General features: G+C 36.7%; 1 long non-coding RNA gene across 1 annotated transcript in view; it reads left to right on the top strand.

Annotated features, from left to right (window-relative positions):
• LOC139528897 (uncharacterized) overlaps positions 1-23525 on the top strand; it is a 40914-nt gene extending 17389 nt beyond the window's left edge. The window contains exons 2-3 of the long non-coding RNA XR_011665720.1: positions 21747-21810; positions 22415-23525. This is a non-coding gene — a long non-coding RNA (uncharacterized lncRNA). The remainder of the gene's footprint in view (positions 1-21746; positions 21811-22414) is intronic.
• Positions 23526-23919: the final 394 nt, after the last annotated feature.

Raw genomic sequence — 23919 nt, 5'->3', positions numbered from 1 at the left:
TGGTTCGCCTTAGCAGGGTGAAATTTAAAAGCGCATAAACTATACGATACCATATGAGAAATATCTAAGCGACATATTGCGAAACAAACATTTTGCGCAAGAACAAAATTTGGCGGAAGAAAAAAATAAAAAAAATAATAATAATCAGAACAAAAACAATAAGTCTTTCCACAGAAAAGTGGAAAGACTTAATAATCAGAACAAATACAATAGGCTTTCCACAGAAAAGTGGAAAGACCTAATAATAATCAGAACAAATACAATATGCTTTCCACAGAAAAGTGGAAAGACCTAATTAAAAACCAATTGTTCAGAGAACCATTGATGGTCTTTCCACCAGCTAAGACCTTTTTTTATTTGAAAATATTAACATTTGGTTTAAAATGTCAATTTTAGCGTCAAATGAAAGCTTATTGAACGCTTATTCCAAAAATATATGGTTTCTTTAAAAAAAATATATAGAAAAGGAAGATAATCTTTTATTTCCGGTTTAAAAAGTTTACTTCCGGTATTGTTTGATAGTTTACTTGACACTGATTTCAAAATATATGGTTTTATATACTTTTTATTGATTTAGTACAAAAAGTAGCTACTTCCTGTTTACAAAAGGTTACTTCCGGTTGTGTTTTTTAAGGTCACATTGCTTACAACTAAATGCAAAAAGTCCCATGGCTTTATCATGTGTACATATGAGGTAAAAGCAACGGTCAAAATCTAGAATGTTTAATTAGCATATGACCTTGAGCTCAATTTCAAGATCATAAACCAAGAACCTCAAATCAAAAGACTCTAGTCCTCTACTTTATATTGTTAATGAGTTATATTACCATACGTATGATATAAGATATAAAAAGGGGGAAAACTCGCGTCAAATGTCTACGTACCCTTTCGACTAAAATTTATGTGTTACGACATGTCGTAACTCACAATTGTGTGAAAATATTTTGTTGATATCTTATATGAATTCTGAAAAAAAGAGATAACAAGCCAAAATCAAAATTTTAATCATGACTTTGACCTTTGACCTTGACCTCATTTTCATTTTTTAGGACCAAGGACCTCAAATCAAAAGACCCTAGGCCTCTACCACTTATGGCTTGCCAGTTAAAAATGCATATCACTTATATCAAATATAAAAGGGGAAATAACTCTCATATGGAGTCTCCGGATAGCTTCGGTCAGAATTAATCAAATCATCCTGAGGATATAACGAGCAATTTGGTAAAATAAATTTGTCGGTTTCTTATACGGTTGAGAAGATTAAGCGATAACAAGAAAAATAGTGTTCGGGGAGATAACTCTTATATGGTTTAGCAGGGTCAGTTTCAAAAGCGCATATACTGTTCGATATCATATTTCATTTATCTAAGCGACATCTTGCGAAACAAAAAAACAGCGAAGAAAAAAAAATTAAAAAACGACTTTTGTCTGCACTAGTTGCAAAGGGAAGCTAACTAGCTGAGGTCTACTTGAGAAAAAAATCCAGGGTGTTGTTTTGCTTAATTTCTTTTTTTTAACTAGGTCCAAAGTTTGGGTCGGACACCCTATCCCACCCTTACAGAAAAGTTAATAAAACATGTTCTACGGCAATACTCTTGTCTGCACTAGCTATATAGGTGCAAAGGCAAGCTGGGCAGCTGAGGTCTACTTGAGAAAAAATCAAGGGTGTTGTTCGGCTTAGTTTTGTTTTTAAGTAGGTCCAGAGTTGGGGTCAGCGACCCTAACCAACCCTTACAGAAAAGTTAATTAAAAATGTTCTACGGCAATACTTTTGTCTGCACTAGTTGCAAAAGGGAAGCTAAGTTTTGTTTTTAAGTATGTAAATGACGTCGGACACCCTTCCCAAACCTTACAGTTAAGTTAATAGAAAAAATGTTCTACGACAATACTTTAGTCTGCACTAGGTGCAAAGAGAAGCTGGATAGCTGAGATCTACTTGAGAACAAATCCAGATTGTTCTTAGCCTTATTTTTTTTTTAAAGTAGGTCAAAAGTTGGGGTCGTCACCCTACCATACCCTTTAAGAAAAGTTAATAAACATATGTTGTACGGCAAAACCTTTGTCCGCACTAGGTGGAAATGGTGCTGCGTAGCTGAGGTCAACATGAGTAAAATTTAGTGTGTTGTTCGGCTTAGTTTTTTTTTTTTGAAAGGCGGTCCACTGTAAGGGTCGGACACCCTACCCCTCCCTTACAGAAAGGTTAACAAAAAATGTTCTACGGCAATACTTTCGTCCGCACTAGGTGAAAAGGGAAGCTTAGTGGCTGATGTCTACTTGATAAAAAATTCAGGGTGTTGTTCGGCTTAATTTTTTTTTAACTAGATCCAAAGTTGGGGTCGCATACCTACCTTACCCTAACTAAAATTTTTAATAAACATGTTTTACGGCAAACCTTTTGTCCGCACCAGGTGCAAAGGGAAGCTGGGTAGCTGATGTCTACTTAATAAAAAGTCCAGGGTGTTGTTCGGCTTAATTATTTTTTTTAACTAGGTCCAAAGTTGGGACCGGACATCCTATCACACCCTTACAGAAAACTTAATTAAAAATGTTCTACGGCAATACTTTTGTCTGCACTAGCTATATACGTGCGAAGGGAAGCTGGGCAGCTGAGGTCTACTTGAGAAAAAAACAAGGGTGTTGTTCGGCTTAGTTTTGTTTTCAAGTAGGTCCACAGTCGGGGTCGGACACCCTAACCCAACCTTACATAAAAAATTAATTAAAAATGTTCTACAGCAATACCTTTGTCTGTACTAGGTGCAAAGGGAAGCTAAGTAGCTGAGGTATACTTGAGAAAAAATCCAGGGTGTTGTTCGGCTTAGTTTTTTTTTTTATTAACTAGGTCCCAAGTTGGGGTCGGACACCTTATCCCACCCTTACAGAACAGTTAATATACATTGTTCTACGGCAATACTTTTGTCTGCACTAGGTGCAAAGGGAAGCTGGGTAGCTGATGTCTACTTGATAGAAAAATTCAGGGTGTGTTTCGGCTATGTTTTGTTTTTAAGTATGTCCACAGTTGGGGTCGGACACCCTACCCCAACCTTACACAAAAGTTAATAAAAAAAAATGTTCTACGGCAATACTTTAGTCTTCACTAGGTGCAAAGAGAAGCTGGGTAACTGAGATCTACTTGATAAAAAATCTAGGATGTTCTTCGGCTTAGTTTTTTTTTAAAGTAGGTCCACAGTTGGGATCGGACACAAACCCACCCTTAGAGAAAAGTCAATAAAAATATGTTGTACGGCAAAACCTTTGTCCGCATTAGCTGGAAATGGAGCTGCGTAGCTGAAGTCAACATGACAAAAAATCTAGGGTGTTCTTCGGCTTAGTTTTTTTCTTGAGTAGGTCCAAAGTTGGGGTCGGATATCCTATCCCACCCTTACAGGCAAGTTAATAAAAAATGTTATACGGCAAAAATTTTGTCTGCAATAGGTGCAAAGGGAAGCTGTGTAGCTGATGTCTACTTGATAAAATATCCAGAGTTTCGTTCGGCTTAGTTTATTTTTTAAGTAGGTCCAAAATTGGGGTCGAACATCCTATCCCAACGTCTTTTCTATTATATTTCTGTGTTATGGTAAAGAAAATTAATCACCGCCTTCATTTATCAGATTTGATTTCGTTCAAAGTAATCAGTACGATATTTTACGTTTGAAGTTAGATTCATAACAAACCTGACATAGTTTTATAATATAGTTAATTGCTACCTCAGTTTTATATTAATAAGAATCAAAATGTGCTTTGTTATTAAATGCAATATCAGTATTTAGTTCAAATATATAATCTTAAATTAATCCTAATTCTAATGACGTCATTTTTTCGTCATTTTTCATTTTTTGATGCTCTGTTTTACTAATTCTAATGACGTCATTTTTTCGTCATTTTTCAGTTTCAAATAGGACGTCACTTGGCGTAGAGGTTTAAACGTATTCGGATGTGTCTACTTTTGTGTTTCAAATGTCTGGTTATGTAAATGTATTTCAGTTGTTTCCTGTAATTAGTTAATACTTCAGCTTTATCATGTACATCTTTTGAATATTCATTTTATTAAATTTACTGTTTGCAAAAGTATAAATTACTCTAAATTATAGGGATTTTCTGGTAACTTAACGGAAAGCCCTTGCCGTTTTTGGCACAACCTTTTTGATCTTTTGGTCCTCGATGCTGTTCAACTTTGTACTCGTTTCGGCTTTCAAACTTTTGTATCTGTGCGTCACACATAGGTCTTGTGTGGACAAAATACACTTCTGGCGTATTAAAATTTTGAACTTGTTGCCTTTTGTTGACTGTTGTTCGTGTGATTCTTTGTCAATTGTGTTCTCCAATTTATTTATATTGTAGTCCTGTGTTGTCATTTTGATGTTATATTTCACATGGCCATAAAAGTGCGAGGTTTGGCATGCCACAAAACCAGGTTCAACCCACCATTTTTTCCTTTAAAAATGCCCTGTACCAAGTCAGGAATATGGTCATTGTTATATTATAGTTCGTTTCTGTGTGTATTACATTATAACGTTGTGTCGTTTGTTTTCTCTTATTTTTGAGTGTAAATTCACATTGCGATAAGACGTGTCACGGTACTTGTCTATCCCAAATTCATGTATTTGGTTTTGATGTTATATATATATGTTATATTTGTTATTCTCGTGGGATTTTGTCTATATGTGTTACATTTTAGTGTTATGTCGTTGTTCTCCTCTTATATTTAATGCGTTTCCCTCGGTTTTAGTTTGTTATCCCGATTTTGTTTTTTGTCCATGGATTTATGAGTTTTGAACAGCGGTATACTACTGTTGCCTTTATTTACAGATAGGTTAATAAAAAAATTTTCTCCCTAATACTTTTGTTCGGACTAGGTGCAGAGGGAAGCTGTGTAGCTGATGTCTACTTGATAAAATATCCAGAGTTTTGATCGGCTTAGTTTATTTTTTAAGTACGTCCAAATTTGGGGTCAGACATCCTATCCCACACTTACAGATAGGTTAATAAAAAAATGTTCTACCCAATACTTTGTCCGCACTAGGTGCAAAGGGTAGGTGGGTACCTGAGATCTACTTGAGGCCAAATCCAGGGTGTTGTTAGGGTTAGTTTTTTTTTTTATGTAGATGCAAAGTTGAGGTCGGACATCCTATCCCATCCTTGTACGACTTTGCCCCCCGCAGAGCTATAGAAAAACAGTACATTAACGGGTGTTACACTGACTCTTTTTAGACGATACACGGACTCTTTTTAGTTGTTACACGGACACTTTTTATGAATAGAATCACTCGTGCATGATCAGTTAGTTCATGGGGACTTTAACTTTCAATTAGATTTGAACTTTTTGGTTCACCGACTTATTTCCTGTCTTTATTGAACAAAATATTTACGTTAGCATCAATATCTTTTTTCAAACATTTCCAGTTAAATACTATTCACACCAGTACACTAAGGGACTAGACATTTAACTTCAATAGTGGGGTATGTTTTTCTCCTTAAATAGATATTTTGATCCCAAATTTTATGAGAAAAAAATTATTATGGTCAAGCAGATGACAAATTAATGTTTTGAATGATTCCTGATTTTCCAAATACCGTTAATAGTGCTCATTGGCGGATCCAGGGGGAAGGGGTCCGGGGTTGGAACCCCCCTTTTTTGTTGGCCGATCAATGCATTTGAAGGGGGACATATAGTTGGAACCCCCCTTTTTAAAATGACTGATCCGCCCCTGGTGCTAATTTAAACGAAAACATGTGGGTGATGGCGTTGAAAAGTAAATAGTTAATATACTCAAAAAAGAACATGAAGCAAAATATTCGGTCAATAAATGTTTTCTTCAATATATGGACATGAATAGTATTTTGGACAAAAAAATGAATGCTGAAAGTAAAGAAAGGATGATACTGACGTGAACATTTCAATAAAAATAAGACAGGAAATAAGTAAATAAAAATCAAATCTAATATCAAAAGATAAAATCCCTATCAACTCACCAATGCACGATTTATCCTATTAACAAAAAGTGTTCATGTAATACACGTCCAAATGAGCAGCAAATCTAGAAGAAAATCATCCAACTTATGTCATCAATTTTGGGCGGTAAGCTGCGATTGAATCATATAGTAACACGTGTTTAATCCCGATCAACAGATCTAGAGACGAGCATGAATTAAAAAAAAAATCAAAGTATATTCCTGAATATATATAATATTAAGACAAAATCCATTTTTTCATAAATATTTCATTCACTAATGAAGTAGGAAATTCATTCTTTTGATACCTTTAAATTGTTATCGAATCTTTTTAAAAAGTATTAAATGTGTACAACATTTATCTTTTACTTGAAATGGTTCTTTTTTTTTTATCAAATTATTAGATTCCTGATTTTTTTTTGAAAAAAAATCTCGGTTGAAGGGAAATGAAAAAAAAGTGTGTTCATACTATAACTTACATTTACTGCTTTATGGCTATCCAAGTTTCGCAAATGTTTAGTCTTGCTTAAAGTATTATTACTTGAAACGTCGTACAAGTCAGATAAAAAACAAAAGTAACAAAAGAAACAGACCGGTTACAACCAGCCGAATAGTTTTTCTGCACTTGTAGTCAGGTCAAGGTCCTCGGCTATCGCCTCGGACCTTGACCTGACTACTCGTGCAGAAAAACTATCCGGCAACGGTTGTTACCGGCCTGTTTCTTTGTTACCTTTGTATTTTATCTAATACTTACAGAAAAGTTAATAAAAAAATGTTCTACGGCAATACTTTTGTCCGCACTAGGTGCAAAGGGAAGCTGGGTTGCTGATGTATACTTGATAAAAAATCCAGGATGTCGTTCGGCTTAACTTTTTTTTACCAAGGTCCAAAGTTGGGGTCTGACACATAACCCAACCCTCACCAAAAATGTTTATTAATCATGTTGTACGGCGAAACTTGTGTCTGCACTAGATGCAAAGGAAAGCTGGGTAGCTGAGGTCTACTTGAGAAAAAATCAAGGGTTTTTTTTCGGCTTAGCTTTGTTTGTAAGTAGGTCCACAGCTGGGTTCGGACACCATACCCCAACCTTACAGAAAAGTTAATAAAAAAAAATGTTCTACGGCAAAACTTTTGTCCGCACTAAGTGCAAATGGAGCTGGGTAGCTGAGGTCAACATGATCAAAAATCTAGGGTGTTGTTAGGCATAGTTTTTTTCATTTAAAGTAGGTCCAAAGTTCGGGTCGGACACCATACCCACCCTTACAGAAAAGTTAATAAAAAAATGTTCAACGTCAATACTTTTGTCCACAATAGGTGCAACGGGAAGCTGGGTTGCTGATGTCTACTTGATAAAAAATACAGGGTGTTGTTCGGCTTAATTTTTTTTAAAACTAGGTCCAAAGTTGGGGTCGGACACCCTACCCAACCCTTACTAAAAAAATATTTTTAATGTTGTACCGCAAAACTTGTGTCTGTACTAGGTGCAAAGGGAAGCTTAGTAGCTGATGTCTACTTGATAAAACATCAAGGGTGTTTTTCGGCTTAGTTTTGTTTTTAAGTAGGTCCACAGTTGGGGTCGGACACCCTACCCAACCCTTACAGAAAAGTTAATAAAAAATGTTCTACGGCAAAACTTTTGTCCGCACTAGGTGGAAATGGAGCTGCGTAGCTAAAGTCAACATGAGAAAAAACCTAATGTGTTCTTCGGCTTAGTTTTTTTCTTGAGTAGGTCCACAGTTAGGGTCGGTCATCCTATCCCACCCTTACAGAAAAGTTAATAAAAAAAATGTTCTACGGCAAAACTTTTGTCTGCAATATGTGCAAAGGGAAGCTGGGTAGCTGATGTCTATCTGATAAAATATTCAGTTTTGTTCGGCTTAGTTTATTTTTGAAGTAGGTCCAAATTTGTGGTCAGACATCCTATCACACCCTTACAGATAGGTTAATAAAAAAATGTTCTACCCAATACTTTTGTCTGCACTAGGCGCAAAGGGAAGCTGGGTAGCTGAGGTCTACTTGAGAACAAATCCAGGGTGTTGTTCGGGTTAGTTTTGTTTATGTAGGTCCAAAGTTGAGGTCGGACATCCTATCCCACCCTTACAGAAAAGTTAATAAAAGAATGTTCTACGGCTTTACTTTTGTCCGCACTAGGCGCAAAGGGACGCTAGGTTGCTGATGTCTACTTGATAAAAATTCCAGGGTGTTGTTCGGCTTAATTTTGTTGATGTAGGTCCAAAGTTTGGGTCGGACACCCTACATAACCCTCACTAAAAAGTTAGTTTATTAGTAATGTTGTACGGCTAAACTTGTGTTTGCACTAGGTGCAAAGGAAAGCTGGGTAGCTGGGGTCTGCTTGAGAAAAAATCAAGGGTATTTTTCGGCTTAGCTTTGTTTTTAAGTAGGTCCACAGCTTGGATCGGACACCATACCCCACCCTTTAAGAAAAGTTAATAAAACAAAATGTTCTACGGCAAAACTTTTGTCCGCACTAGGTGAAAATGGAGCTGGGTAGCTGAGGTCAACATGATAGAAAATCTAGGGTGTTGTTCGGCTTAGTTTTTTTGTTTTACAGTAGGTCCAAAGTTCGGGTCGGACACCCTACCCACCCTTACACACAAGTTAATAAAAGAATGTTCTAAGTCAATACTTTTGTCCGCACTAGGTGCAAAGGGAAGCTAGATTGCTAATGTCTACTTGATAAAAAATCCAGGATGTTTTTCGGCTTAGTTTTGTTTTTAAGTAGGTCCACAGTTGAGGTCGGACAGACTACCCCACCCCTACAGAAAAGTTAATAAAAAATGTTCTACGGCAATCCTTTCGTTTGCATTAGGTGAAAAGGGAAGCTTAGTAGCTGATGTCTACTTGATAAAAAATCGAGGGTGTGGTTCGGCTTCTTTTTTTTTTAACTAGGCCCAAAGTTGGGGTCGCACACCCTACCAAATCTTTACTGAAAAGTTTATTAAAAATGTTCTACGGCAAAACTTGTGTCTGCACTTTGTGCAAAAGGAAGCTGGGTAGCTGAATTTTACTTGAGAACAAATACAGGGTGTTGTTGGGGTTATTTTTTTTTATGTAGGTCCAAAGTTGAGGTCGGACATCCTATTCCACCCTTATAGAAAAGTTAATAAAAAAATGTTCTACGGCAATACTTTTGTCTGCACTAGGTCCAAAGGAAAGCTGGGTTGCTGATGTGTACTTGATAAAAAAATCCAGGGTGTTGTTCGGCTTAATTTTATTTTTAACTAGGTCCATAGTTTGGGTCGGACACCCTACCCAACCCTCAATAAAAAGTTTATTAATAATGTTGTACGGCAAAACTTGTGTCTGCACTAGGTGCAAAGGGAAGCTGGGTAGCTGAGGTCTACTTGATAAAAAATCCAGGGTGTTTTCGGCTTAGTTCTGCTTTTAAGTAGGTCCACAGTTGGGGTCGGACACCCCAACCCAACCTTTAAGAAAAGTTAATAAAAATATGTTGTACAGCAATACTTTTGTCCGCACTTGGTGGAAATGGAGCTGGTTAGCTGAGGTCAACATGATAAAAAATCTAGGCTGTTGTTCGTCTTAGTATTTTTCTTTCAAGTAGGTCCAAAGTTCGGGTCGGACACCCTACCCACCCTTACAGAAAAGTTAATAAAAAATGTTCTACAACAATACTTGTGTCTGCACTAGGTGCAAAGGGAAGCTGGGTAGCCGAGGTCTACTTGAAAAAAAATCCAGGGTGTTGTTCGGCTTTGCTTAGTTTTGTTTTTAACATTTTAAGTAGGTCCACAGTTGGGATCGGACACCCTAACCCACCCTTACAGAAAAGATAATAAAGAATGTTCTACTGCAATACTTTTATCCGCACAATGTGCAAAGGGAAGCTGAGTAGCTGAGGTCTACTTGATAAAAAATCCAGGGTGTTGTTCGGCTTAATTTTGTTTTTAAGTAGGTCCACTGTTGGGGTCGGACACCTGCCCCACACTCCAGAAAATTTAATAAAAAATGTACTTAGGCAATACTTTTGTCTGCACTAGGTGCAAAGGGAACCTGGGTAGCTAAGGTCTACTTGCAAAAAAATCCAGGGTGATGTTCGGCTTAGTTTTTTTTTCATGTAGGTCCAAAGTTGGGGTCGGACATCCTATCCCTACATTACAGAAAAGTTAATAAAAAAAAATTCTAAGGCAATGCTTTTGTCCGATTTAGGAGCAAAAGGAAGCTGGATTGCTGTTGTCTACTTGATAAAAAATCCAGGGTCTTGTTAGGCTTGATTTTGTTTTTTAAACTAGGTCCAAAGTTGGGGTCGGACACCCTACCCAAACCTTACTTAAAAGTTTATTTATAAAGTTGTACTGCAAAACTTTGTCTGCACTAGGTGCAAAGGGAAGCTGGATAGCTGAGGTCTACTTGATAAAAATCCAGAGTGTTTTTCGGCTTAGTTTTGTTTTTAAGTAGGTCCACAGCTGGAGTCCGAAACCGAAAAGTTAATAAAAAATGTTCTACGGCAATAATTTTTTCCGCACTAGGTGCCAAGGGAAGCTGGGTAGCTCAGGTCTACTTGATAAAAAATCCAAGGTGTTTTTCGGCTTGGTTTTGTTTTTAAGTAGGTCCACAGTTGGGGTCGGACACCTTATCCCACCCTTACAGAAAAGTTAATAAAACATGTTCTACGGCAATACTTTTGTCCGCAATAGGTGCAAAGGGAAGCTTGGTAGCTGAGGTCTACTTGATAAAAAATCCAGGGTGTTTTTCGCCTTAATTTTGTTTTTTAACTAGGTCCAAAGTTTGGGTCGGACACCCTATCCAACCATTACTAAAAAGTTTATTAATAATGTTCTACGGCAAAAGTTTTGTCATCACTAGGTGCAAATGGAATCTGGGTAGCTGATGTCTACTTGATAAAAAATCCTGAATGTTGTTCGGCTTAATTTTGTTTTTTAACTAGGTCCAAAGTAAGGATCGGACATCCTATCCCACCCTTACAGAAAACTTTAAAAAAATGTTCTTCGGCAATGCTTTTGTCCGCATTAGGTTCAAAGGGAAGCTGGGTTGCTAATGTCTACTTGATAAAAAATCCAAGGAGTTGTTTGGCTTTATTCTTTTTTTTAACTAGGTCCAAATTCGGGGTCGGACACCCTTTTACCACCCTTACAGAAAAGTCAATACAAAATGTTCTACGGCAATACCTTTGTCCGCGCTAGTTGCAAAGGGAAGATGGGTAGCTTATGTCTACTTGAGAAAAAATCCAGGGTGTTTTTCGACTCAGTTTTTTTATAAAGTAGGTCCAAAGTTGGGGTCGGACATCCTACCCAACCCTTAGTGAACAGTTAATAAAATTATTTCTACTGCAATACGGTTGTCCGCACTAGGTGCAAAGGGAAGCTGGGTAGCTGAGGTCTACTTCATAAAAAATCCAGGGTGTTTTTCGGCTTAGTTTTGCTTTTAAGTATGTCCACAGTTGGTGTCGGACACCTTATCCCACCCTTACAGAAAAGTTAATAAAAAATGTTCTACTGCAATACTTTTATCCGCACAAGGTGCAAAGGGAAGCTGAGTAGCTGATGTCTACTTGATAAAAAATCCAGGGTGTTGTTCGGCTTAATTTTGTTTTTTAACTAGGGCCAAAGTTGGGGTCGGACACCCTACCCAACCATTACTAAAAAGTTTATTGATAATGTTCTACGGCAAACCTTTTGTCCGCACTAGGTGCAAAGGGAAGCTGGGTAGCTGATATCTACTTTATAAAAAATCCAGGGTGTTGTTCGGCTTAATTTTGTTTTTTAACTAGGTCCAAAGTTCGGGTCGGACATCCTATCCCATCCTTACAGAAAAATTAAAAACAAAGTGTTCTTTTGTCCGTACTAGGTGCGAAGGAAAGCTGGGTTGCTGATGTCTACTTGATAAAAAATCCAGGGTGTTGTTCGGCTTAATTTTGTTGTTTTAACTAGGGCCAAAGTTGGAGTCGGACACCCTTTTACCAACCTTACAGAAAAATCAACACAAAAATGTTTTACGGCAATTCCTTTGTCCACACTAGTTGCAAAGGGAAGATGGGTAGCTTATGTCTACTTGAGAAAAAATCCAGGGTGTTTTTCGACTCAGTTTTCTTATAAAGTAGGTCCAAAGTTGGGGTCGGACATCCTACCCCACCCTTAGTGAACAGTTAATAAAAATATTTCTGCGGCAATACGGTTGTTTGCTCTAGGTCCAAAGGGAAGCTGGGTAGCTGGGGTCTACTTCATAAGATATCCAGGGTGTTGTTTGGCTTAGTTTTTTTGAAAGTAGGTCCAAAGATGGGGTCGGACACCCTACCCCACCCTTTCAGAAAAGTTAATGAAAAATGTTTTGCGGCTTAACTTGTGTCTGCACTAGGTGCAAAGGGAAGCTGGGTAGCTGAGGTCTATATCAGAAAAAAATCCAGTGTGTTCATCAGCTTAGTTTTTTTTTTAAGAAGGTCCAAATTTGGGTCGGACTCTCTACTCCACTCTTACCATGCTTACAGAAAAGTTAAAAACAAAATGTTCTACGGCAATCCTTTTATCCGCACTACGTGCAAATGAAATCCGGGTAACTGAGGCCTACTTGAGAAAAAATCCAGGGTGTTGCTCGGCTTCGTTTTTTTTTTAAGTAGGTCCGAAGTTGGGATCAGACATCTTACCCTACTCTTACTGAAAACATAATAACCATGTTCTACGGCAAGACTTTTGTCCGCACTAGGTACAAAGGGAAGCTGGGTAGTTGATGTCTACTTGATAAAAAATCCAGGGTGTTGTTCGGCTTTATTTTGTTTTTTAACTAGGTCCAAAGTTAGGGTCGGACATCTTATTCAACCCTTACAGAAAAACTTTAAAAAAATGTTCTACGGCAATGCTTTTGTCCGCACTAGGTGCAAAGGGAAGCTGGGTTGCTGATGTCTACTTGATAACAGAATCCAGGGTGTTGTTCGGCTTTGCTGTTTTCAAGTAAGTCCAAAGTTGAGGTCGGACGCCCATTTACCAAACTTACAGACAAGTCAATACAAAATTTGCTTTTGTCCTCACTATTTGCAAAGAGAAGATGGTAGATGAGGTCTACTTGATAAAAAAATCCAGGGTGTTGTTTGGCTTAGTTTTATTCAAAGTAGGTCCAAAGTAGGGGTCGGACAACCTACCCGAACCTTACAGAAAAGTTAAAAAAAATGTTCTACGGCAATATTTTTGTCTGCACTAGGTGCAAAGGGAAGCTGGGTTGCTGAGATATACTTCAGACAAAATCCATGGTGTTCTTTGTCTTAGTTTTTTTTTAAAGAGGTCCAAATTTTAAGTTTGGGTCGTAAACCTTACCCCACCCTTTAAGAAAAGTTAATAAAAATATGTTGTACAGAAAAACTTTTGTCTGCACTAGGTGGAAATGGAGCTGGATAGCTGAGATCAACATGAGAAAAAATCCAAGGTGTTGTTCGTCTTAGATTTATTTTTAAGAAGGTCCACAGTTGGGGTCGGACACCCTACCCCACCCTTACAGAAAAGTTAATAAAAAAAGTTCATCGGCATAAATTGTGTCTGCACTAGGTGCAAAGGGAAGCTGGGTAGCTGAGGACTACTTGAGAAAAAATCCAGGGTGTTGCTCGGCTTCGTTTTTTTTTTAAGTAGGTCCGAAGTTGGGATCAGACATCTTACCCTACTCTTACTGAAAACATAATAAAAAATGTTCTACGGCAAGACTTTTGTCCGCACTAGGTACAAAGGGAAGCTGGGTAGTTGATGTCTACTTGATAAAAAATCCAGGGTGTTGTTCGGCTTTATTTTGTTTTTTAACTAGGTCCAAAGTTAGGGTCGGACATCTTATTCAACCCTTACAGAAAAACTTTAAAAAAATGTTCTACGGCAATGCTTTTGTCCGCACTAGGTGCAAAGGGAAGCTGGGTTGCTGATGTCTACTTGATAACAGAATCCAGGGTGTTGTTCGGCTTTGCTGTTTTCAAGTAAGTCCAAAGTTGAGGTCGGACGCCCATTTACCAAACTTACAGACAAGTCAATACAAAATTTGCTTTTGTCCGCACTATTTGCAAAGAGAAGATGGTAGCTGAGGTCTACTTGATAAAAAAATCCAGGGTGTTGTTTGGCTTAGTTTTATTCAAAGTAGGTCCAAAGTAGGGGTCGGACAACCTACCCGAACCTTACAGAAAAGTAAAAAAAAAATGTTCTACGGCAATATTTTTGTCTGCACTAGGTGCAAAGGGAAGCTGGGTTGCTGAGATATACTTCAGACAAAATCCAGGGTGTTCTTTGTCTTAGTTTTTTTTTTAAAGAGGTCCAAATTTTAAGTTTGGGTCGTACACCTTACCCCACCCTTTAAGAAAAGTTAATAAAAATATGTTGTACAGAAAAACTTTTGTCTGCACTAGGTGGAAATGGAGCTGGATAGCTGAGATCAACATGAGAAAAAATCCAGGGTGTTGTTCGTCTTAGATTTATTTTTAAGAAGGTCCACAGTTGGGGTCGGACACCCTACCCCACCCTGACAGAAAAGTTAATAAAAAAAGTTCATCGGCATAAATTGTGTCTGCACTAGGTGCAAAGGGAAGCTGGGTAGCTGAGGACTACTTGAGAAAAAATCCAGGGTGTTGTTCGGCTTAGTTTTGTTTTTAAGTAGGTCCACAGTTGGGGTCAGATACCCTACCCCACCCTTACAGAAAAGATAATAAAAAATGGTCAACAGCAATACTTTTGTCCGCATTAGATGCAAAGGGAAGCTTAGTAGCTGATGTCTACTTGATAAAAAGATCCAGGGTGTTGTTCTGCTTTATTTATTTTTTTAACTAGATCCAAAGTTGGGGTCGGACACCCTACCCAACCCTACTAAAAAGTTGATCTATAATGTTGTACGGAAAAACTTGTGTCTGCACTAGGTGCAAACGGAAGCTGGGTAGCTGAGGTCTCCTTGATAAAAAATCCCGGGTATTTTTCGCCTTAGTTTTTTAATCAGGTCCAAAGTTGCGGTCGGACACACAACCCCAACCTTACAGAAACGCTAATAAAATAAAATGTTCTACGTCGATACATTTGTCTGTACTAGGTGCAAAGGGAAGCTGGGTAGCTGAGATCTACATGAGAAAAAATCCAAAGTATTTTTCGGCTTAGTTTTTTATTTAAACTAGGTCCAATGTTGGGGTCGGACACCCTACCCCACCCTTTAAGAAAAATTAATAGAAATAGGTTGTACGGCAATACTTTTGTCCCCCCTAGGTGGAAATGCAACCTGCTAGCTGAGGTCAACATGAGAAAAAATCTAGGGTGTTGTTCGGCTTACTTTTTTTCTTTTAAAGTAGGTCCAAAGTTGGGGTCGGACACCCTACCCCGCCCTTACAGAAAAGTTAATAAAGATGTTATACCGCAATACTATTGTCCGCACTAGGTGCAAAGGGAAGCTGGGTAGCTGATGTCTACTTGATAAAAAATACGTGGTGTTGTTCGACTTAGTTTTATTCAAAGAAGGTCCAAAGTTGTGGTCGGACACCCTACCCCACCCTTACAGAAAAGATAATTAAAAATGTTATACAGCAATACATTTGTCCGCATTAGATGCAAAGGGAAGATTATTAGCTGATGTCACCTTGAGAAAAAATCCAGGGTGTCGTTCGGCTTATTTTTTTTTTAACTAGGTCCACAGTTTGGGGCACACACCCTGCCCAACCCTTACTAAAAAGTTAATTAATAATGTTGTACGGAAAAAAAACTTGTGTCTGCTCTAGGTGCAAAGGAAAGCTGGGTAGCTGAGGTCTGCTTGATAAAAAATCCAGGGCGTTTTTCGGCTTAGTTTTGTTTTTTGTAGGTCCACAGTTGGGGTCTGACACCCCACCTCAACCTTACAGAAAAGTTAATAAAAAAATGTTCTACAGCAATACTTTTGTCCGCACTATGTACAAAGGGAAGCTGAGTTGCTGATGTCTACTTTATCAAAAATCCAGGGTGTTGTTCTGCTTAATTTTTTTTTTTTAACTAGATCCAAAGTTGGGATCGGACACCTTACCCATCCCTTACTAAAAAGTTTATTAATAAAGTGTACGGAAAAGCTTGTGTCTGCACTAGGTGCAAAGGGAAGTAGCTGAGGTCTACTTGATAAAAATTCCAGGGTGTTTTTCGGCTTAGTTTTGTTTTTAAGTAGGTCCACAGTTGCGGTCGGACACCCCACCCCAACCTTACAGAAAAGTTAATAACACAAAATATTCTACGGCAATACATTTGTCTGCACTAGGTGCAAAAAGAAGCTGGGTAGCTGAGGTCTACATGAGAAAAAAAAGCAGGGTGTTCTTCGGCTTAATATTTTTTTTTTGGGTCCAAAGTTGGAGTTGGACACCCTATCCCACCCTTTAAGAAAAGTAAATAAAAATATGTTGTACGGCAAAACTTTTGTCCGCACTAGGTGGAAATGCAGCTGGATAGCTGAGGTCAACATGAGAAAAAATATAGGGTGTTGTTCGGCTTAGTTTTTTTCTTTTAAAGTAGGTCCAAAATTGGGGTCGGACACCTTACCCCGACCTTACAGAAAAGTTAATAAAAAATGTTATACGGCAATACTTTTGTCTGCACTAGGTTAAAAAGGGAAGCTGGGTAGCTAAGGTCTACTTGAGAAAAAATTCAGGGTTTTTTATTTAGTTTTTTTTTCTTTTATAGTAGGTCCGAAGTTGGGGTCGGAAACCCTACCGCAGACTTACAGAGAAGTTAATAAAAAAATGTTCTACCGGAATACTTATGTCCGCACTAGGTGCAAAGGGAAGCTGGGTAGCTGAGGTCTACTTGAGAAAATATCCAGGGTGTTGTTCGGCTTATTTTTTTTTTTAAAGTAGGTTTAAAGTTGGAGTCGGACACCTTACCCAACCCTTACAGAAAAGTTAATAAAAAATGTTCTACAGCAATACTTTCGTCCGCACTAGGTGCAGAGGAAGGCTTGGTAGCTGATGTCTACTTGATAAAAAATCCAGGGTGTTGTTCGGATTAGTTTTTTTTTATAAGTAGCTCTAAACTTGGGGTCGGACACCCTTTTACCACCCTTACAGAAAAGTTAATAAAAAATGTTCTATAACAATACTTTTGTCCGCACTAGGTGCAAAGGAAAAGATGGGTAGCTGAGGTCTACTTGAGAATAAATCCAGGGTGTTCTTCGGCTTTGTTTTTTTTTAAAGTAGGTCCAAAGTTGGGGTCGGACATCCTACCCCACCCTTAGTGAACAGTTAATAACAAATGTTCTACGGCAGTACTTTTGTCCACACTAGGTGCAAAGAGAAGCTTGGTAGCTGAGGTCTACTTGATAAAAAAGTACATTGCGTTGTTCGGCTTAGTTTTCTTCAAAGTATGTTCAAAGTTGGAGTCGGACACCTAATTCCACCCTTATAGAAAAATTAATAGAAAATGTTTTACGGCAATACTGTTGTCCGCACTAGGAAAAATGGAAGCTGGGTAGCTGAAGTCTACTTGAAAAAAAACCATGGTGAATTTCAACTTACTTTTATTTGTAAGTAGGTCCACAGTTGGGGTCGGAAACCTGACCCCAACCATACAGAAAACCCTATCCCACCCTTTAAGAAAAGTAAATAAAAATATGTTGTACGGCAAAACTTTTGTCCGCACTAGGTGGAAATGCAGCTGGATAGCTGAGGTCAACATGAGAAAAAATATAGGGTGTTGTTCGGCTTAGTTTTTTTCTTTTAAAGTAGGTCCAAAATTGGGGTCGGACACCTTACCCCGACCTTACAGAAAAGTTAATAAAAAATGTTCTACGGCAAAACTGTTGTCTGCACTAGGTGCAAAGGGAAGCTATGTAGATGAGGTCTACTTGAGAATAAATCCATGGTGTTCTTCGGTTTACTTTTTTTTTAGGTCAAAAGTTGGGGTCGGACACCCTACCCCACCCTTACAGCAAAGTTAATAAAAAATGTTTTACCGTAATGCTTTTGCCGTACTAGGAGCAAATGGAAGCTGGGTAGCTGAAGTCTTCTTGAGAAAAAATCCAGGGTTTTGTTTGGCTTAGTTTTATCCAAAGTTCAGGTCAGACACCCTACCCCACCTTTTCAGAAAAGATAATAAAAAAATGTTCTACGGCAATATTTTTGTCCGCACTGGGTGCAAATGGAGCTGGGTAGCTGAGGTCTTCATGAGCAAAAAATCTAGGTGTTGTTTGGCTTGGTGTTTTCTTTTAAAGTAGGTCAAAAGTTGGGTTCGGAAACCCTACCGCACACTAACCGAAAAGTTAATAAAAATGTTCTACAGCAATAATTTTTTCCGCACTAGGAGCAAATAAAAGCTGGGTAGCTGAGGTTTACTTAATCAAAAATTCAGGGTGTTGTTCGGCTTAGTTTTTTTTTTTAACTAGATCCAAAGTTGGGATCGGACACCTTACCCATCCCTTACTAAAAAGTTTATTAATAAAGTGTACGGAAAAAAAATAGGTTCAAAGTTGGGGTCGGAAACCCTACCGCATACTTACCGAAAAGTTAATAAAAAATGTTCTACGGAATACTTTTGTCCGCACTAGGTGCAAAGGGAAGCTGGATAGCTGAGGTCTACTTGAGAAAAAATCCAGGGTGTTGTTCGGCTTATTTTTTTTTAAAGTAGGTCTAAAGTTGGGGTCGGACACCTTACCCAACCCTTACAGAAAAGTTAATAAAAAAATGTTTTACAGCAATACTTTCGTCCGCACTAGTTTCAAAGGGAAGCTGGGTAGCTGATGTCTACTTGATAAAAAAATCCAGGGTGTTGTTCGGATTAGTTTTTTTTTATAAGTAGGTCCAAAGTTGGGGTCGGACACCCCTTTACCACCCTTACAGAAAAGTTAATAAAAAATGTTCTAAGGCAATACTTTTGTCTGCATTAGTTGCAAAGGGAAGATGGGTAGCTTATGTCTACTTTAGAAAAAATACAGGGTGTTCTTCGGCTTAGTTTTTTTTTAAAGTAGGTCCAAAGTTGGGGTCGGACATCCTATCCCACCCTTAGTGAACAGTTAATGACAAATGTTCTACGGCAATACTTTTGTCCGCACTAGGTGCAAAGGGAAGCTTGATAGCTGAGACTACTTGAGAAAAAATCCAGGATGTTGTTTAGCTTAGTTTTATTCAAAGTAGGTCCAAAGTTGGTGTCGGATACCCTATCCCACCCTTTCAGAAAAGTAAATAAAAAAATGTTCTACAGCAATACTTTTGTCCGTACTAGGTGCAAAGGGAAGCTTGATAGCTGAGGTCTACTTGAGAAAAATCCAGGGTCTTGTTCGGCTTAGTTTTATTCAAAGTATGTTCAAAGTTGGGGTCGGACACCCTTCTCCACCCTTACAGAACAGTTAATAAAAAATGTTCAACGGCAATACTTTTGTCTGCACTAGGTGCAAAGGGAAGCCGGGTAACCTTTGTCTACTGGATAAAAAAATCCAGGTTCATTTTGGAACATCAGTGATAAAAGCTTTTTAAAAAAGGGAGAAATAACGATCAATATAATACAGTTCATGTTTTAATCAAATGTAACCTTTGGCAAGCATTTGCAAGGACCGAACTGTTCTTCAAATTTCAAAACAAATAAATCAAGAATTTCTACAATTAACCATTTAAGAAATCATAATACAAATCAATAAACTTACTGCAAAGGTTTAAATCCAACATGCTAGGACTTCATTTAATAGATTTTGTTTTACTTCAATAACGACCAGTATTACCTGTGTAACATGATATATTTGAATGACATAATGACAGTATGAAGACACACACCCTTTGCACTTTTTAGTTTTGCACTGTATGACACGATGTCGTTGTCGAGAAAAGAAAACACTTTTCTACTTTGTCTTCCTGTTAATCAGCATTCAACATTAGTAACATTCAGTACTCAACGCATCACCCCGACAAAATAGTAAATCGATTGTTATATCGACATTAAAAACACTTGTAATTTTATTTGACAATATATTTCTAGGTGATGCAAAATTAATACAATAAATTAAATAGTGGTCGATATTTTCATTGATTAAACCACAGGAACAATTAATACTTTGTATCAAATTTGATTTGATAAAGTCAGAATGCAGAACGCTTCATCTGTTGTAAAAAACGCAAATGGTCTTCCTCGAAAAAAATCGAGATTTTTTTGTTTCTATAATATAGTTTATGCAACTTTCGTTTAAACAAAACAATTAAGCAATAGGTCTAACACTTCTGTCCAAAGGATTCCACAATGTAATGGATGATGAAAAAGACTGGAGTAGTTGATGAATGGTTTACGGGAATTGTGGTATTCTGATTGTTACTCAAATTATTATAATTAATATCTGATACAAAATTCGGAACCAAATAATCTGGAGCTTGGTTATTTAATCTTATAAAAAAGCTAGTGTTTTAACCTCCCATTTTCCGTTAATTTTTTTCAAATTACGCCTCATTAAGGATACTGTTCCCACTATCGTTATTTGTTGATTCCGTAACTATTCGAGCATCCTCGATATGGTTACTCTCCAATCGATCAGAATTTACTTTCTCATTGTTATCCCTAACTTGTGATAAATACACCAGAATTGGACAAATACAAGTGATGTAATTATTCTCCAAATGTTCCCTTCTTACAATGTCTAAGTGTAAATTTCCTTTTTTGTACAATATTAAGCTACTTGGAAGGTTTTTTTTTCCTCAGTTATCATCATGATTACCCCATTCAAAATCATTACTAAATATGACAACGAGATACTTATGCGTATGAACTGTTTCTAATGTAACATCCTCAAAATAAAAAGAAAAAATACTTTGTATAGTATCTCATATTGAATATCATAACTATTTATAATTCTGTTATATTTGGATAAACTTTACCAGCCTTCTTTTTGACCACTTCCTTAAACAATAACAAAATATTAAATTTATTATGTACAGTAAGATCTATAGGCGTATTATCTGTAAAAAGCCTTTCGTCTCCAGAGTCACCATCAACTCATTGTCAAATCAAACCATATCATTAATATATTTTACACATCATAACGGCCCTAACACCGAATATATACTGAGGCACAAATGTGTTTTACTTTTGAAAAGCATAGTTGTTAATATATTAAATCAAGCCTGTAGTGAGAGGGTAATGATTTGTCATCACTTTTGAAAAAGGGAATAACATATGCAAAGTTCTATTGATCGGGAAATAGTTATTTTATAGTAATATTTTATTTCTAACAACAAGTGACATTTTGTTGCCAACGATCTCTTCTCTCACACTCTCATTTGCATCTAGCGTGAACACAAACACATTTAAATCGTGGTCACCTGCAATAAGTAGTGAAAGAAAACAACATAGCGATCTTTAAATTTAGGTAAATCTTAGCTAGCATGATAAAATTGAACACTTCTTTTAGGCACAATCAAAACTCCCTAGAGACGCCGAAAGGCACTTGTTATTGACTTGAAAAGCACGAACGTTTTATGGAAACATTTAATAGTATTACACTGTAAGTAAACATGACACACTAAATACATTGTTATGTACTTATCATTCCAGTCTACAGGAATAACTGAAAATCAAGGTAAATAACACACTTCATACGTATAAAATTTGATACATCATTACGTGTGCTTTACACCAATAATTTGACAGTAAATTATAAGCTGGTCATTAGAATATGCAAATAACAGACAAACATGTCTTAAGAAAATCATGAATAATTATATTTTTGTAAGCCACAAGGGAGAAGCATCTCTCTTTTTTGTGTTAAATTTTCAAAGATTTTTTTTTCTCTCTCAATTATCATAATACTACTTATGCATTTAAATCAAATGATAACAAAACCTGAGTAATTTTTAACTTTTAATTCTGTTTCAGACATATCATTGCTATTTAAACTGAGACGGCAAATTAGGGGTTTATAAAAAGTTCTGAATAACTGGTAAGCATTTTGTTTTATTAAGCAAACTCTATATTGTTTATTAGGGGTATTTATGCAAGTGAAATAACAGTCAGAATGTTGAAAATATGCTGATATAAAAACTGTTGCTATGGTCTTGATATTATATAAGAAATGCTTAGTAAATGATCTTTTCGGCTCGATATTTCGAGTTAAACCTTGAGGCAACTGTTTCTCCATGCAACACTGCCATCTGTTCTTAGCATTATTTTGATCGGTAGTTATTTAATGACATCGTATTAGGTGTGATGTTACAATGTTTCCTTAAAATCCTCATGTGCATTTCTTACTGATAAGTGGTTTTCAATGACATACATTAATGTTATGTGAAAGGACAAGTTTGAAAATTTCCACTTCATTGCAATTTATTTATGTGATAACAATGACATTCACAGTAGTTTAGAGTGGTTTGACAGGGCCTGTGTATGGTAGTTTGAGGTTATCATCAGATGTTTTGTCCATATTATGACTAGTGAAGGTATACTGAAAGACATTAATTATACGTACACATTGTGTTCAGAATAGATAAGTTCAGCAATAAAAGGGGCATTGTCTTATAGTTCTGAAACAACTTTATTTTTTTCAGAAATGGACAAAAATACACAGATTCGTACACAGATTTGAGACGAAATCCGTCAAGATTTGGTTGTTGAAAATTGTGATACATTTCCAGAAGTGAAAATATATATTAAAATTGACGGGGTACAACAATCATTAACTAGAAACATTTTTTTTTTGTTATACACATTAAGGTTGTTTTGTTGCTCATGCTAAAGCCAATATAATTGATAGGGTCATAATAAAAAATTAACTGTTAACAAAACTATGAATTTCTGAAATACTTAGGTTTTACGACCTCAGGAATATATTACCTTAGCTGTATTTGGCAAAACGTTTAGGAATTCTTGGTCCTAAATGCTGTTCAACTTCGTACCTTATTTGGTCTTTCTATTTTTTTTTTATTCGAGCGTCACTGATCAGTCTCTTGTAGACGCGAAACGCGCGTCTGGCGCAAATACAAAATTTCAATCATGGTATCTATGATCATGATGATGAGTTTATTGGTGAGTATAAATTCTCAACTACTAAAACAGAAATTGGATGTATAAATATCAATAATTATCTAGTTTGAATAGCGTCAAAACAATTATTTTTAATTTTTGTAAACGAATGACCTCACTTTATAATTTATGTTGAAATGTTTTGATTATTGGGTAATGTATTTGACACACAGCTCGGCAGCGAACCCCTACGTTATGGTCGTTGACAGCATAACCACGGTCTGCTTTTACAGTCAATGTAGCAGAATTCGCTGCATTAAAACACATTTCGTTTTAAAAATGGTATCTGTCACTACAGATTAACACTATAAGGGGTTTGATACTTCACCTGTGTTCCCACATGGATCCAAATTTTTTTGATGTTATCTTCAGTTACCACAATATGTGGTAGTTATTTATATGTATTTGATAGTACGTTTGCCATAATCAGAGATATGCCGGTAACCTCATATTTTCAAATATAACAGTCACGGTTACATTGCCAGCGATATGTGGCAAATACATACATGTAAATTGATATTACTTATATACAATATGTATCAATTTAAATAATATTACTTATATACAATATGTATCAATTTAAATAATACTACTTATGTACAATATGTATGAATTTAAAATAATAATACCAATATAGACTATGAGTTGTATACCTAAAACGACAAAGTTATTTTTCTTTTACCTGTAGATATTATGAAAACCATTTTTTTTTTCAAAAGTGATTATTTTCGAAGGGTTATATATTTCGCGGTGGTGTTTTGCCATGGCTTTGTTTGGACTTTTTTGTTTACTTTTTGGCTTTGTATGTGTTTCCCTAATATTTTATTAACTGTGCATTTGCATTCAGGTATCGCAAATCAAATTTACTCGTTCATAATGTGTAAATTTACATTTTTTGATTGAGTTAAGCCTTCCAATTGATATTTTATCGTGTGGTTTTCTATGTTGTGATGTTATGCTATTGTTTCAGAAAAAGGGAGAAGGTTTGGTACCATTAAAACGTTTAATCCCGCTGCAAATGTGTGCACCT

This window comes from Mytilus edulis, chromosome 1 (assembly GCF_963676685.1).
Source record: "Mytilus edulis chromosome 1, xbMytEdul2.2, whole genome shotgun sequence".
Lineage (NCBI taxonomy): Eukaryota > Metazoa > Mollusca > Bivalvia > Mytilida > Mytilidae > Mytilus > Mytilus edulis.
This window is presented reverse-complemented; position numbering and strand designations above follow the sequence as displayed.